Source organism: Octopus sinensis, linkage group LG4, assembly GCF_006345805.1.
Source record: "Octopus sinensis linkage group LG4, ASM634580v1, whole genome shotgun sequence".
Classification (NCBI taxonomy): domain Eukaryota; kingdom Metazoa; phylum Mollusca; class Cephalopoda; order Octopoda; family Octopodidae; genus Octopus; species Octopus sinensis.
The window spans coordinates 46,826,415-46,843,983 of record NC_043000.1 but is presented as its reverse complement, the minus strand read 5'-3'; positions in this window follow the sequence as shown (position 1 = coordinate 46,843,983).

The window sequence follows — 17,569 nt, the reverse complement described above, 5'->3', positions numbered from 1 at the left end:
CTTAGAGGAACAGAACACTATGATTGGTCTACCATATCCTTTTCATTGCACAGCCAGATTTGAGAGATGGAGAGAGAGATAGAGAATCAGCTCTGGTACCCAGCTGGTACTTTATGTTATCAATTCTGAAAAGATGAAGAGAAAGTTGTCATCAGCAGGATTTGAAATCAGAATGTTAAGAGCTAGAAAGATATTTGTCCAATTCTCTAATGATTCTACCAAACCACTGTGCTAGATCTAAGACTTAATTTCAAAATATTCTTCTGTATTTAAGGTGGTAAGGTTGTATTTGAGACTGATTTAGCTACCTCTTCAAGTAGTTTGAGAGTCTTATAGAGGTTTCTGTATTGGTTCATTACCAAATCAGTTGTTGTTATTTGACTGCAAGTCAGTCAGCCCTCATTGAGCAGATCCATAATCAAAGATACTTCAGTCATGACCAGTTCATCTCTTTGCATAACTAATAACAGACCGTGTTCTTCCATTTACTTAGTAGGAGGATAGGGTGTGATCTGAAGAGAATTTGGTTGCTTTTTTTCTTATTTGTTGACTTGTGAATATTTTAGTTAGATAGATAATGAAAAACAATAGCAGAAAAATATTCCAGCAAATCAAATAATAACAGAAACAGACAGTGAAGCGGTTTTGTCTTATCTTCTTGTAAGAAACCCTCTCTTACTAAATCCAATATAAAGTTTTGAAATTAAATTTTAGAATTCTATTTGAGTCAGGAAGATATTTTTTTTTATTTTCTATAATAGTTTTATGAATATTTTAAAAGATTTTTTCCTTGTATTGGTAAATAAAGGAAAACATTATGTTTCCAACATAATTTTATCAAAAATCCTAAGAAGACCATTTGTCAGTTTATGTTTGAAAATAGTAAAAAAAAAGGTAAAGAAGATGATGAAACAAAAACAAACGCAAAACAAAACATAACAAAAGAAAGTTTTAAAAAAGACCACCACTTATTGATAGGAAAACACAAAAAATCAAAACAAACATAAAACAGACAGGACAAACAAAAAAAAACAAGCCCCTAAAATCTTCATTAAACGTTTATATGCCATGTTATGTTATGAATAAATATTGACCAGCCTCTGTAACTATTGAATAAATCAATTTCAGACACACTTTCACAACAATTTGTTTGACAATTGCTAAAATCTTTTTTTTAATATATATATATATACTTTCCTTTGTTATTTGTTTGAAGATACAGATCATCTAATAAAATGCTTAAAAATATTGGTATTGAGGCTTAAAATGTTCTGACAAATAAGGATGTATATGTGTATGTGTGTGTGTATATATATATATATATATATATATATATACACATCCATATATTCTATATATATATATATATAAATAATAATAATAATAATAATAATAATAATAATAATAATGATAATAATAATAATAATAATAATAATAAACCACTTATAAACAGAAAAGAGGACAGATCAGGTGCTTGAAGCATTAAGTGATGTTCGAAGAGTTTGCCGAAATGTAAGATATGCTTTCCTCTTCCTTTCTCTTCTCTCATTTCAAATAGAAGATTTCAATTTGAGTGCAATTTAGTTATACAATATTTGCACTAAATAAATAGTCTGTTATTTTCATTTCTGTAGCGATAAAGTGTGGAGAGAAATTGTAGTTCTTCTCATTTAGGATTTTAAAATTGAAAATATATATATATAAAAAAAAAGTTAAAAATAAAAATAAATATGTGTGTGTGTATATATGTGTTTGTGTGTGTACATGCATGTTGGAAAGGTTAGCATTTTGCTTGACAAGTTTACACAGTGAGAAGAGCTGATTGTTTGGTCTTGCTAACATAAATGGGCCATTGCTCTCTACTTTAAAACAAACATTTTGTCAGCTTCATCGTGATCGTAAAAGTACAATTACAATAAACTGAATTGAATATTACAAAAGAATAATGTGGATATCTATGTGTGAGAAAAAAAAATACATGAATTTTAATAGATGAATAAAAACAAAATTAAATAGAAATAGAAATCTGTGTAATATTGAACATTTTCGTCATGTTAGCTTCGATCAAACTATTATTCCTGATATATTTAATGTAAGTTTGATTTTTTTTGTTTTACATTAGATTTCTTTTTACTTTCAATTTGTTTCATATTGCATATATAATAGATTATGTATTCTGAAATGTATTAAAAAAGTATATTGTGCAAAATGTTATTATATACGTGTGAAGGTATATGATGATGATTATAATAATATAATAATAATAATAATAATAATAATAATAATAATAATAATATTAATAATAATAATAATCTTTTCTATGATAAGCACAAGGCCTCGAATTTGGGGCTGAGGATAGATGTTTACATTGACCCTAGTATTTGACTGCTACTTATCAACCCTGAAACAATGAAAGGCAAAGTCGACCTCAACAGAATTTGAACTCAAAGCATTAAGACAGATGAAATGCTGCTGTGCATTTCGCCCAGCATGCAACTAATTCTGCCAGCTCACCACCTTAATAATAATAATAATAATAATAATAATAATAATAATAATAATAATAATAACAAAAACAATAATAATAATAAATAGGTCAAATCAAATTTTCACCTATTTATTATTATTATTATTATTATTATTATTATTATTATTATTATTACTGAAACCTATTTGAAAATGATACCAGGTTTACCATCCTTACAGGAAGTGCAAAAAATCATGTTAACTGGAATGGCTCATGTACTGAGAAGAGCATTATCACTGTGAAAACAACATCCATTCATGAATTTATTTATTTATTTATTAAATACATATTTTACCTGTGAATTTGCGTATGTAATCTGGGAATGCATACAATGAGCTTCTCTGCCCTAGGTGTACGGAAAATACTCGGTGAGAAACGGAAGCAAATTTGAAGAAAGAAGGAAAATAATAATAATAATAATAATAATAATAATAATAATAAAGCATTTCTACTACAGGCACAAGGCTTGAAATTCTGGGTAAGAGTGTTAGTTGATTAAATCAACTCCAGTGCTTAACTGGTATGTTTTCACTGACACTGAAAGGATGAAAGGTGAATTTGATCTCGATGGAATTTGAACTCAGTACATGAAGATGGATGGAATACTTTTAAGCATTTTCTCAAGCATGCTATTGATTCTGCAAGCTCACCTTAATAATAATATTAATATAATAATAATAATAATAATAATAATAATAATAATAATAATAATAATAATAATAATAATAATAACAACAACAACAACAACAACATGACATGAAGGTGAACAGAAAATTTGCTTTTAATTTTCTGCATAAAACCCAGGTTCAACAAATTGAGGGAAGCATGGCAACTGGTATTGCAAAGATCACAAAGTGTATAGAAATGATTGAACATGATGAGATTATGGTAATGCCTATGTAAAAGGAACAGCAGGGGACTATCAGTCCAGAAGAAACCTGTTGGACAAGAGAATCTACAGATCTTGGAAATGGAAGGTGGAAATGTACCGACTACAGAAAAACTTAGTACATCTTAAACTAAAGTGTCACCCAAAGAAATTAGTCCAGAACTGGCGGCTCTCTGTGACAAAATTCTGGAAGTGATGTTCCTTGAGGAAAGTTACCATCACTGCAATCATGTTGTAGAGCAAAGTTATGATCAGAACTTAGGAAAGCAAATATGAGGATCAAGGAAATTGAATGGAACTACATGAATAAGAAATAGTATCTGGTGGATAATGGTGTTTTGTCTATCTCAGATATGTTAAAGCAAAACCTGAAAACAAGTGGAGATAAGATCAAAAGATATGGGGAAAGATGTCTACAGCTCAAACAAATTCAACTATTTTACTCTTTTACTTGTTTCAGTCATTTGATTGTGGCCATGCTGGAGCACCGCCTTTAGTCCAGGAAATCGACCCCAGGACTTATTCCTTGTAGGCCTAGTACTTATTCGATCAGTCTCTTTTGCCGAACCGCTAAGTTACGGGGATGTAAAAACACACCAGTATCGGTTGTCAAGTGATGTTGGGGGGACAAACACAGACACACAAACATACACACACACACACACACACATATATATACATATATACGATGGGCTTCTTTTAGTTTCCGTCTACCAAATCCACTCACAATGCTTTGATCAGCAAGAAGTAGAAGACACTTGCCCAAGGTGCCACACAGTGGGACTGAACCCGGAACCATGTGGTTGGTAAGCAAGCTACTTACCACATAGCCACTCCTACGCCTGTTCAAAAAAAAATTCATAAACTGTTCCACAAAATTCTGGATGGACATTGGGAAGAGTCAGGGTTACCTGATGTCAAAGAAGTGGCTTAATTCTGGAGTAAGATCTGGTCAGAGGATGCAAACACAACAACAAAGCACACTGGTTTCATTAAGTGGAAGAAGAATTCAGTGACATGGAGATACAAGGGGACATTACCATCACAATGGAAAACATACAAGCAGGAATTGGTAAGATGAAAAATTGAATGCCATGTTTGGACTTAGTTCAGGGTTTTTGCTTAAAGAGTTTAACAAATTTACGTCTTAAACTACAAAAGCGTCTGCAAGCCTGTGTACAGCAAGATATTGTACCAGAATGGATGGTCAAAGGAAGAACTGTATTGAGCTAGAAGGACCCAGCCAAGGGTGTTGTAGTTAGTTACTATCAGCTTGTTTACCTATGATGCAGAAGCTTCTAAATGGAATAAGGAGAAAGAAATTGTAAGAACTGAACAATAAGCAGATGAACAGAGGAGTTGTAGGAAGGGACTGCAAAGAATAAATGAGATAGAAAAAAATCATGCTGTCTTCACTTTAGCTTAGAAGCTACTAAGGTATCAGGAAAAAAAGACTTGTTAGAGATCTAGCTTGTCACTGTTTTGGGGGTCAGTTTTAATTTATAGTCTTGTTTATCAAGTCTTTGTATATCAAAATTTAAGGCCAAGGAACAGGGAGCAGTGACAGTTAGGAAAGGGGCTGAGGGAGTCGACAGAAATCATAGGGGGTATAGTCATAAAAGTATCAAGATTAATTTGAAGCAATCTAAGGAGATTTGGTAAAGGAAAATCTTAAATCAAGATGTTAGTTATCAATTAAAGGGGCAAGGCGCTAGCAAAACCAATGATGATAATACAGTGGAAATTTTATCATGTGGTACAATAGTTGAATACTTTAAACAATATTGCTACATTGTATAAAGCTAAAATTTAAGGTTATCATGAAGATTATTAAGAAGAATATTATAGCCAAAAGGATAACATTTTTGAATACTTTTGAGTATATACCAAAATTTACTACAATAGGGGGAAGAAAGAAGTTACGTAGAAATAGTTTAATATTTATTCATATTATATACTTACATATTAATTTATTAGATGGTATCTATGAAGATTGATCATTGGCATTTACTGGTATTTAATAAAGGAATACTGAGGTGAAAGAACATGCTAACTATACATTAATCAAATTATAATCTAAGCAGTTTATAAGTTGTAAAGATACTGGTACTGCTATATATATGAGCTATGTATGAATTTCTAGAGTACACAAAATTAGGTTTATTTCATAAAGGCTATTGTAAAATAATAAAATGATCAGGTAGGGTAGAACACCATAGAAAAGGAATAAAATAGCTTAATCATTAAAACCATGATGAAGCATAAATACCTTATTAACATCAATAGAGAAGATTTATAGAAAATGTATAATTCAAGTATTTATGCAACTGATGATAGCTCTGCATTGAAACTGATGTAATGGTTGCATTGTTCAATTAAATGGAGTTGCTTGAAACGATCGTACTGCATTATCTCTGGATATCCTGTTGCTTAATTTGATTATATATATGTATGTATGTATGTATGTATGTATGTATGTATGTATGTATGTATGTATGTATGTATGTATTATGCATGTATGCATACCCATGTATACATACCATGTGAATAAGTCTTTTTAACACATATATCCCCGTCCATAAACTTTGCTAAAATCTCACATTTTATGCTTTCTTTGTAATAAATTTGTTATATTGAATATTGTACCTTTTATTTATTTTGGTATACATTAAGAATATCTTTTTTTAGGATTAAATTTCCTACAGCAGCCTGGGAGAACTAGTTTTATGTTTTTAATCTGGTCCTAGAAAGCCATACAAGTTTGACACCGTTGTTTAAGCCAATATAATAGCTGAATTTACAGCGTTCAGGTTGGTAATCGAATTTACAAATTACATGGTTTTTCCTGCTTTTAAATAGTTGTTGATAAGGTTTTTAATTTTAGCATTTTGCAATAAATTATTAGAGATAAATTATTTTTCAGTGTATTCTGTGAGCTATTTTACAAAAGTTTAAATAATGTGCATGTCTGTTCTATAGTTAGTCTGCATCGGATTCGTGCAGTAGTATTCTTTCTATGTTGTTTGTGTATTTTTTAGAAGTGTAGTATATCTGATGTATTTGCTGTGGCGTATATCTTCTAGTATCATTTTGTTACTTGGTTAATTGGTTTGTTGGAATTCCTGCTGTTGACAGATTACTGTTATATTCTGTTCATTTGGTTACCTAGAATTTTGTTCATGTAGAAGAATCTAAATGCTTTTCAAAGTAAGGATCTTATCGAGAAGATTTTTGCATCTGTGTTGACATTCATTATCTTCACATAAGTATATGCAATTATCTTTAACATTGGTGTAAACAGAGGAAATAACGCATCTGTTGTTTCTTTACCTGAAAGTTTATGCATAAAATTGGAGTTTTGGGTGTTAAATTTTAGTTTAGTGTTGTTTTCTATATCCTCTTTTAAAACCTCAAAATATATCTAGGAAGTTTATTTGTATGTTATTCATATTCCTGGTGTATATTACATGTTAATACCTTGGCAATACTTAGCCATATAGAATGCAATGGTTAAGATGTTGGCCACCAAAACCTCTTCAGTGTTTCAATAATTAACTTACCCATTGATTTATTTTACTTTGATGATTAAACTTCACCTGTTTATAAGATTTTAAATCCTTCAGTCCTTCAAATTAAAAATGAACTTTGACAGTGAATTAAAACTGTGCTTTTTTCTGTGTTGCAAAAAATATATTTGCTGTGTGTATCATATTCAAGTAAATTCAAGATTTTTTGAGGAGGTCTAATAAAACTAAAGTATATCTGGGGTTATCATCGTAGCTATTAAATATCAAAATTACTTCCCATGCTAACGGTCTTTGTTATTTGGTCTAATGACATTTTGGTAATTCTAACTCTTTGAAGAGTACTCCTAATCATGTTCCTTTGCACTGGAATTATAAATTCTTTTAAAAAAGTTATATTTTAATAAATGATATTCAGCTCAACATATTCAATATAGTATCTTGTATTTAATTCTATGTTCCTCATACAAAAATTTTGGAGAAAATTTTGAATGTTTGGAAAAATATTAATTTCATCTATAAACCATCAAACATATTCCTGCCTTGCATCTAATTCAATTATAAACAGGTTAGTTATCTGCAACAACCAGCTATCAAGAAATAAGATAAGAATTTTAGCCTTTAAACAATTACACTATATCATTTTCATTTTGCCATTTCTCTCTCAACTCCCATTCTTCTTATTTCATCCTTGTCCTTCCCCTACAAGAAATACATCCTGTACCTCACTAACTTTTCATCTTCTCTGTACATACAAACACACACACACATACATGTACATATAAGTAGATACATATATATATATGTATGTATATATATATACACATCTATCTCTTTATGAGCATTTATATCTATTGACTTATCTATGTAGTTATCTAACAACATTTATATATGTATGTATGTATGTATGTATGTATGTATGTATGTATGTATGTATGTATGTATGCATGCATGTATGTTTGCATGTATGTATATGGGTACTATGCATGTATATGTATACTTATTATGAACAGTCAAATCAGTATACTGAAGTCATGACAGAAACATCTATTCTTAATAAAGCAGAGGAGTTAGAAAGAGTTAAATTAGAAAGAGACATTTCGAAAAGGTGTGTCAGTTAGTTAGTTACAATTTAAACAGGACTATCATAATAACATAATAATCAATCAGTACAAACATGTCTACCTGCATACACCCACACATCCACACATATATCTTTGTATGCATGCATATGTGTATGTATGCTCGCATGCATATGTGTGTATGCATATCTAGATCATTGTTTACATATCACATAGCTCTCAGTGTGCAGGCTAATTAATTCAAATCCATTTTTATTATATTTATTCTGCTGCTCTGTTATCTAAGAAAGAAATCTAAATAAATTTTGCTGGCAATTTACAGCTCTGCAAAATTATGACACCTTCGATAAATTCTTAATGAAATGAAATGCCATAAGTTGGATATATGCAAGTTCAATATATGAAATTATTTAATTTTGTAAGTAATCTGATGCACTATCTTTGACATCTATATTATGAATAATACAGTAGTGAGTGCATTGGGTAATATATCTGGCTGAAAATTACAGTTAGTTAAGTTTGTCCTTCTATAATCTCTGTTCAAATTCTTCCAAGGTCAAAAAAAAAAAAAAAAAGAATTAGTCCAATTAACATACCAATCAAGTATAGCCATGTGTTGCAACAGTTTGACATTGTATTTGATAATAAACAATATTAGAGTAATTAAAAGGAGAAACAAACTCTCATATCATCATAAAATCTGTAAATTAAGACAAAGTACATAGGATGGGTTGATGCAATTTTTATACATTTTCCTGCTTTTTAAAATATCTTAGTTAATATTTTATGATAGATGTGTAAAACTTGCATCTGGACAGGCTAGCAACTAATGATTTTCCCCCCAATTGTGGAAAACTCATTATTCTCAAATATAAATTTCTGTTGACTTTATTTTACTTTAAAACCAATGATTTTCAACTAATTGCTAATTTTACAAAATTTTGTAAATTCATATTTCTTTACCTACATCTTGCTTAAAGTAATTACAACTGACTTATTTAAAGTAATTATGACTATAAAGTTTTGTACATTATTCATAACATGCTCATATATATATATATACAAATCCACAACAATGTTTGCAGTAGGATTCGTTCTTCGAGAATGAATAATGTTTAAAGACTCTATGTATTAAAAGCACAATATAGCCAAATGATATCAGATTGTTTGACAACAATGTTTTTGTGTAATTTCACCTATTCAGTGGCAGTGTCCACCGTGGTCGTTCAGAGCTAATTATAAACTTTCGTTCAGATATAGAAATTGACAAACAAAATATTTGCTGATGCGTATAGAAATCTCACAGATTGAAGTACACTAGGCATATACGAGGGGCGTTCAATAAGTAATGCCCCTGACCCACTTCCCATAGCAGTAGAGCAACGAAACTTGGCACAGTTATTAGTCTTTTTCTACATAGGAACCACCCAGAGTTACGCATTTCTCCCATCGTTTGATGCGGCTCTGGAGACCGTTTTTGTAGAAGAACCCAGCTTGGTCCTCCAACCTCAACATGACTTCAGAAATCAAGGCTGCATCATCTGGGAAACGCTTTCCTTTCAAAAACAACTTCATGATTGGGAAGAGGTGAAAATCAGAGGGTGCAAGGTCAGGAAAGTAGGGGGGATGGGGAGGAGTTCATAGCCATACGCCTGTGCTTCTGATCTGGCGACAAGCGAGTTGTGGACCGGAGCGTTGTCCTGCAAGAGGAGGATGCCTTTGCTGATCTTGCCCCGCCTCTTAATTTTGATAGCGTCTATTAATTTCCTCAAAAGTGAAGCATAATAGGCTCCTGCAATTGTGGTACCCTTTGCCAGGAAATCTGTCATCACTACTCCGTCCTGGTCCCAGAAGATTGTGAGCATGACCTTGCCAGTGGAGGGCTGCACTCTTGCCTTCTTTGGAGGGGGTGAGTCACGGTGCTTCCACTGCATTGACTGGGCTTTGGTCTCTGGATCATCGTGATGGACCCAGGTTTTATCCTGTGTGATCAGTCTTTTGAAAAATTTTGACTCATCTTCTTGGCACATCTCCAAATTCATCCTCGAGCACTCAACGCGTTCTTGCTTCTGGAAAGGTGTGAGCAACCTGGAAATCCATCTGGCAGACACTTTTTGCATATGCAAATGGTCATGAATGATAGTTTCCACAGACCCGGTACTAATCTTGACCTCATGGGCTATTTGGCGAATAGTTATGCGTTGACCTTCCAAAATGGCAGCCTCAACTTGACGGACAGACGTCTTATCAACGGCAGAAGGGGGTGACCAGATCTGGGAGCTGTTTCCACAGAGTTCCGACCATGTTTGAATTCACGATGCCAGCGTTTTACAAGGTCATATGATGGGGCATCATCACCATAAGTTACTTTCATTTCATCAAAAGTCTCCCGTGGTGTGCGTCCTTTCAATTACAAAAACCGGATCACTGCTCGCCACTCAACAGGCTCCATTTCACACTTGACTCAGTTCAAACACGTGTAAATCAGAAACCACAATTATTTCAGAGCTGTAATTTGCCACTTACTCTATAGAGATATAAATGATTGCACATGCAAACTTTCAGCTAGATCAAACAACTGCAAGTGGGTCAGAGGCATTACTTATTGAACGTCCCTCGTACACTTGAAATAATAGGCAACAAAATAACAATGTATACATTATAAAACATTCATGTACAGACGAATGTAAAACAAAACTTAGTGTGGGATTGAGTCTCAGAAAATAACTTCAAGTTATTCAGGAATGGGTATAGATTTTCTAAAACCTTAAACTATATTTTCAAAAATCCATAGCACACCTAGATATGCTTTGAGGTGCAACAAAGCACTACATTGCAGCATAATGCAACACCTAAGCTTAGTACTGCAAACTGACAAAACAAAGGCTTATATTACTGGTATTGTTGCTACTATTAATACTGTTTGCAGAAAAGAACAATTTTATGGAACCAATTTTTTTTCTTTGGTATATATATTTACAGCTATGTACTACAGTTGTTTAATCTCGAGTCAGGCATAACTTAGCAGACCTATGACTCAAACCATTCCAGATATGTCCATCTTATTCTTACACACACTTATACTGAAGACATGGAATGTTAAATAGTTTGCAAAAGTAAGATGAAAATATTAATTTTTTTTCAAAATTTCTGTGATAAGAATTATCATTGTACATCAATATATTCAATCTAAAATATTCATTTTGTTGGCTAGAATATTTCAATCAGTGTAACTTCCTGGTTTCTCCAGATGATTGTTGTATTTTGGTCATGTTCAAGGAATTTCAAACTAAATACATCATTCAAACCACTAATCTCATTCTAATGTCAATGCTCCAAAACGAGTAAGAACTCATCCCATGGTTTGGATAAGGGTTTTTGAATTCAAAGAATATTATTGGTTATGACAGGCGCTTGAAGAAAGCTAGGGATCACAAGTGGCAAAATGCTGTGACATGAGTCAAAATCGATCAGTGAATAATAAACATGCTCCACGTATGAGGAAAATGGATATGTGTAACATATGGTCACATTTTCTTTTGAGGATACAATCAAGTTTCAATGTACTGCTCTGTCTCCCTCTCATCCTATTATAATGCATTTGTTAATATTCATCTTTTAGTAATTTTATGTAAGTTCTCTTTCTACATTTTTCTGAACAAATGAAAATATGGTGTACAAAGCTAGGATTAAAAAAAATTAACCTTCCAATCATAAATACGTAAATGTGTGTGTGTTTATGTGTGTGTGTGTGTGTGTGTGTATGTATACTAGCAATGCATCCCGACGTTGCCTGGGTGTTATAACATACAGGCACATTGTATTATTTGTTTCTTTGTTATGGGTAGAAGCAGCACATGAGGAGCATGAAGCAAACAACTCTTTTCTTTTATAAACATATTTTTCAGTCATTTTGTGATGAACAATGCCGAAAATGTTGTCACCAAAAAACACGTAGAATAGCAGCTTAGATTAGAATGAAATCCTAAAAATGCCCCAAAATGACCTAGACTTACAGATGTAAAGAATTGGATGACAAATGAGAATGTAGTGGTATCCGAATTGCAGAAAGTAAGGTACATGGACAGAAAGCTGCTTCCTTGTGCAAAGCACCATCTCTGTAATGTTTGGGCAGACTGCACACTTCAACATATGTTAAGTAAAGCTGACAATGCTTATGGCTATATTTTGCATAAGTACAGTTTTGGTACAATAAATAAGTCATCTGCACTGCTAACTCGAGAGCATGAGATATATAGTTGTCCATGAGAAAAGCAGGGTAGTTGTAAATTGAGACCCACAATTTTTAAAGTTTGGTCCTGGGCTTTGTTGATTGTCATAGCAAAGCACAATTGCACTGGGAACTGGAGGCACTTGAATTGAAATGGCACATTTGATGGAATAAGGGGCATGTGTGGAATGTGTGCGATCTCTCCTCAATGGCAGCTAGCAGTAATGGTTGCTTCTAGGACACGACTTGTCATTGTAGTTATAATCAATCTTGTACCATTGCATAGTCGCGGTGGGTCCAAATTCCTCAAAAGCATGATAAGTGCACCTTTCTTTAGGAACAACTTATTCAGTGGCAGTCCTGTGAGTTGTAGGGAGTTGAGAAATTCAACTGGATACTCAACAACGACATGTTCGTCGATGGTAGTATCAATGGAGACTAACGTTGAAGCATCTTCAGCAAGAATGTAGAGGAGTTCATGGTTTACTTTATCAACTCTTTCATTCTGAAGTGCTAAAATTGCCCTCTCTGCAAACCATGCTATGTTTTTGAAGTTGTCTTGCAACGTGGGAAATACCTTTTCTTTAAGCTCTGCCAATGTAAACACCCTGTGCCCACATTGCAGTATATGCTACTGCAGGATGTTATTCAATGGTAAGGTGCCATTTCCAATTTGTTGAAGATGAGAGAATTCCTCAGCTAAGAGATGAGAGAGATGAACTCGCATATTCTTGTTTAATGAAAGCTGCTGAACAAATCTCCACAGAAATGAAGACTTCATACATACATAGATCTCATCAGCTCACGTACCCCGTGCTATGACTGGTCATATTTGACGGAAATCCCCTGCAGGGACAACAGTTAAACCCCCACCCATAATGGCAGTTCTGCTTGTAATATCCCTTAGTGACCTATCAAGGGCTTCTAGTGCACCACAGTGCATTCATCCCAGACAATAAGTGTAGTTTTGAGCAGAACTACCGCTGTCGGTAATATATTGCATATTTGGGCATCCGTTGGAGTGAAATTGAAAGGTAATTTGAATGTTGAGTGAGCTGTTCGTCCACCTGTAAACAAAGTTGCCGCTATCCCTGATGACGTGACTGAAATCGCTATGTTTCCCATCTGTCTTTTTTTGTTGCCAGAATTAGGTTAAGTAGAAACGTTTTCCCCATTCCTCCTGGTGCATCAATGAAGAAAAAACGTCCTTCTCCTTGTAAGGTAGACACTACTATTTCATTGTAAACAGACCTTTGCTCATCTGGCAATAATGTTCACTTTCATCAAGTTGTCTTTTCAGAGCATCCAAGTCGTATGCTCTTTCTCGAATGACTTCTCTTGAAAGGCCGTGATGTTCAGCTGAAGGTACCGGAATGCCGTAGTCGGATAAGCTTTTGCTCCCAATGAAATTAAGCATGTTTTCTAACTCCCGTAATGCTTCGGTGTATTTAACATCCGAGTATGAGGCACTTGGCCCATGCAACCGTCGAGCTTCATGAAGTATGTCATCAGACAGGTTGTCTTTGTAGCTTTCCCAAAGTTGTAGTGGATTCGGTAAATCGCAATGGTACAACATGATGGCAAAGAATCTTGTTAGTTGGTAAGCTGTACATGCAGTTGCTGCATCAGAAAGAGCTAATCTCCAGTGACTGCCATCTTCAAGAAGATCTCATAGTTGGTGGGCTTGTCGAAATGTTTCGCAAACCAAGGAGTTTATTATCTTAAGGTCTTTGAATGACGTTGGTAAGGAAAATTTGTGGGAGAGCATCCAGATACAGTAGCATTCGAAGTTTTGGGGGTGGACCGTATAAATTCTACCTAGAGCATTACTTTTTTGTGTGGATGCCCTTCGACGGTTACCCCAAGCTTTCTTCTCTTCCTCTTCTTAACATGGTTATTCCAGGTGTAATACTTCGGTACGTCTGGGTAGAAGATGGTCGCAGCGAATGCGTCACATCTACACAGGTCAAAGAATGCTGTGAGAGTCGTCGCCTGTGACGCATATATTTGTCCTCTAACGTTTTCGGGATTCAATGGATCAAAATAAACTCTTTGACCATTTTCTAAATGAACAGAGAGGTGGACAACTGTGGAATATCTGTCATGGATCGGGGAATAAAGGAGTCTCCAAGCGGCTTTATTACTGCTTACATAACGGCCCTTTAGATATTGGTGTACATCATTGGCCCTATCAGCATCTGAAAGGCCAAAGACAGCCATGTCGGACCCTTTGTTTATATATGGACACACGTACTTGATGGAGTAAATGGAACTGCAAAATTCCACGTTGATGTGTGCCTCGAAAACTCGTAGTAATAGAGGACTATATGGGACGATTCATCTGTTGGCTACGATGACTGGACTTACCTGTGACCGAAAAGTAAAATGGAATCCACCGTCTCTCGGTTTGCATCATTTGTATGTTGGATACCCGTCATGTCAAGTGTGAAAAGCTCCAAAATTGATCCAGGCACCATCCCGCTGTCCAAAAGTGAAAACGAACGGCTGTTTTGTCCGTTTCTGCATGCGTAGATTTATAGTGAAAGAGCAAAAGGACCACGGCATGTGAAGCCCTCACCACGAAACTCGATATGCTAAAAATAACACTAAATGTTCGGAGAATTTTTGTGATTGTAGGTTGGCGCGCATGCAACAATTTCTACAACAGCTTGTCCGAATGAACAGAGAAAGAAGTGCACAAAATATATTTGACATACCTGTGATATACGTCGGTTTTGTTTTTCCGCTTGAAAAGTAAACGATTCTGATAGAAGCAATTATTTTTCTGTCAATTCCTTGGATTAATACCAACAAAATTCTATAAGTTTAGTCAGTGGCTCAGCACCTGTATGTGTGCTTTATTCCAAAATAATAAAAACTTCAACATCTTCCAAAATAGGACTTAATCCATGTGTATCCGCGTGCGTATATGTGCATGTGTGTGTGAGGGGGGGGGGGGGCGCAAGAAAAACATTTACCGAAATGTACTCATAAAATTTCTTCTAAAATAAGTTGTCTTTATATGCCACGTTTGCGATTCTCCATACAAATGATAGCAAAGTGTGTATTAAATGAAATTAAAATCCTGGTTCAATGACAGATCGATCAAGTTACTAAAGTTTTTAAAGTTGTTGGTAACAACAAATTCTCTCTTTTAATTGACTATTGAAAAAGAGAGAAAATGCAAGAGAAATTAATTTTGGCGGTAGTGACTAAACCCATTGATTCATTATGAAAATTTTAAAATTCAGACGCGTAACATTATGCATGTTCATTTCCGTAAATTTACCCACAACCACAAAAATTCTCCGGACTTTTAGCTGTTATTTTTAACATATCGAGTTTCGTGGTGAGGGCTTCACATGCCGTTGTCCTTTGGCTCTTTCACTATAAATCCACGCTATCGGAAACGGACAAAGCAGCCATTCGTTTTCAGTTTTAGACAGCGGGGTGGGGTGTGGATCAATTCTGGAGGTTTTCATTAAAAATTTGAAATTAGAATTTGTTTTCTCCATCCACCCATATTCTTAATCTCCGTATTCTTCCACGTAGATTGGAAACAAAATTTCGAAAAAAGTTTAAAATTATAAATTTGGGTGGGGAAAGGAATTAAAAAAATTGAAAACGTGTTTTTTTTTTGCATATTCAGAATTTCCGTCATCGAAAACATAGGAATTCGGTTTAAAAAAATGAAATAAAAATCGGAAAGGTCCGTTTGGGGTGGGGATTGGTTCAGTTCCAAAGGAGTTAATAGGATTTCCCAGAAATCACGTTTCCAAAATTATAATTCCCTCTCCTCATTGAAATTTCCTAATTTTTAACTGTTTTTAGAATTTGCTTGTTATCCACGTGGGAAAATAGAGATTACGAATGTGCGAAATATAATTCTTTGTTGAAAGTTTAATTTTTCTGAAAGAAATACTGAATGCACTTTTCCCCCACTTCGGCCACACCCGAGCGAAATGCAAATGTCTTGTGGAGAAAACATAGGAATGTGAGTAAATTGAGGAAAGAAATAAGGGATGGGGACTGTAATTGTGTGTGTGTGCACGAAAAGAAGTTATTTTCGCATACCTTTCTTTATTCCAATTAATTAGTGGAAGTTGTGACTAGTTGACACCATGAGGTTTCTGTACATTATAATCAGAAATTGAAAGAGAGAGATAATGATTAATTCTGCGCGTGTGCGAGGGAGAGAAAGAGAGGCAGGGAGGAAGAGACAGAGAGATAGAGTGAGTGAAGGTGTGTGTCGTGATGATGTATGTCTTTTAAAGTACACACTCATATAGAAACTGAGATGTCATCGCCGTCATCGTCGTATAAAATGTTTACGATAGTTGACTTATGGGAAAGATCATCATTTAAAATTGTTGTAATGCAAATATGTCAATGAAAGTAAAGTTTAATTGGTAGTACTGAATCTTTTCATACCTCATATGTCAAAATCGGCACCTCGGTTTTGGAACGCATAAGGAACATACACGCGCGCACTCACACACGCACACACATACAACTTCTCTTTTATAGTTATATATAGGGTAGAGAAATTAGAGAAATATTCTACCAGTGGTTAGCATGCATAAAATAGTCAAAAGACAAATATAACTAACTATAACTGCGCTTGCGCGGTGGATTTGAAAAGTAATAATATATAAAGATAAGACATGTGCTCTCTATTTGTCCTATAATTATACGTTAATTAATTGCGCCCTTGCTGACGAAGAACACGGATAACAAATTATCGTATTTGTTCATTAATTTTTGAAATCTAGGTACAAGTGGTAACTATTGAAAATGTTTTTAATTTTCATTCCCTTCGAAATTACTCTCAAGCGTGGTTTGGACTTTGACTGTTCCTTTTAACTTGTAAAGTCTCCTGTTCAGGTCACCTCTTATGTGTATGAATGTACACTACTTTTGTATGTATATATATATATATATATATATATATATATATATATATATATTATATATATATATATATATATATACACGCACATACATACACAGTTATATACAAACACGACATTGAATACACATACACAAGGTGTGTGTTGTTAACACGTGGGCCATCTGTGCTTTTAGATATAAGAGAATATTTTCTCAACACGCAAGTGAGACAATTCACGTCAGGAAGTAGGTGTGAGATGAAGAGAGGAGAGAGTAGGGGAGTCAGATGAAGAGGGAAGGGGAATTGAGCCCATGTGGCACAAAGGAGTGAAGAGAGAAGATTAATTCTTGTTCTTGAAGGACGGAGCCCAGACGGCCCCTGTGCAAGGACAGTCCAAACACAGCCAGGTGTTGTAATGAACGACT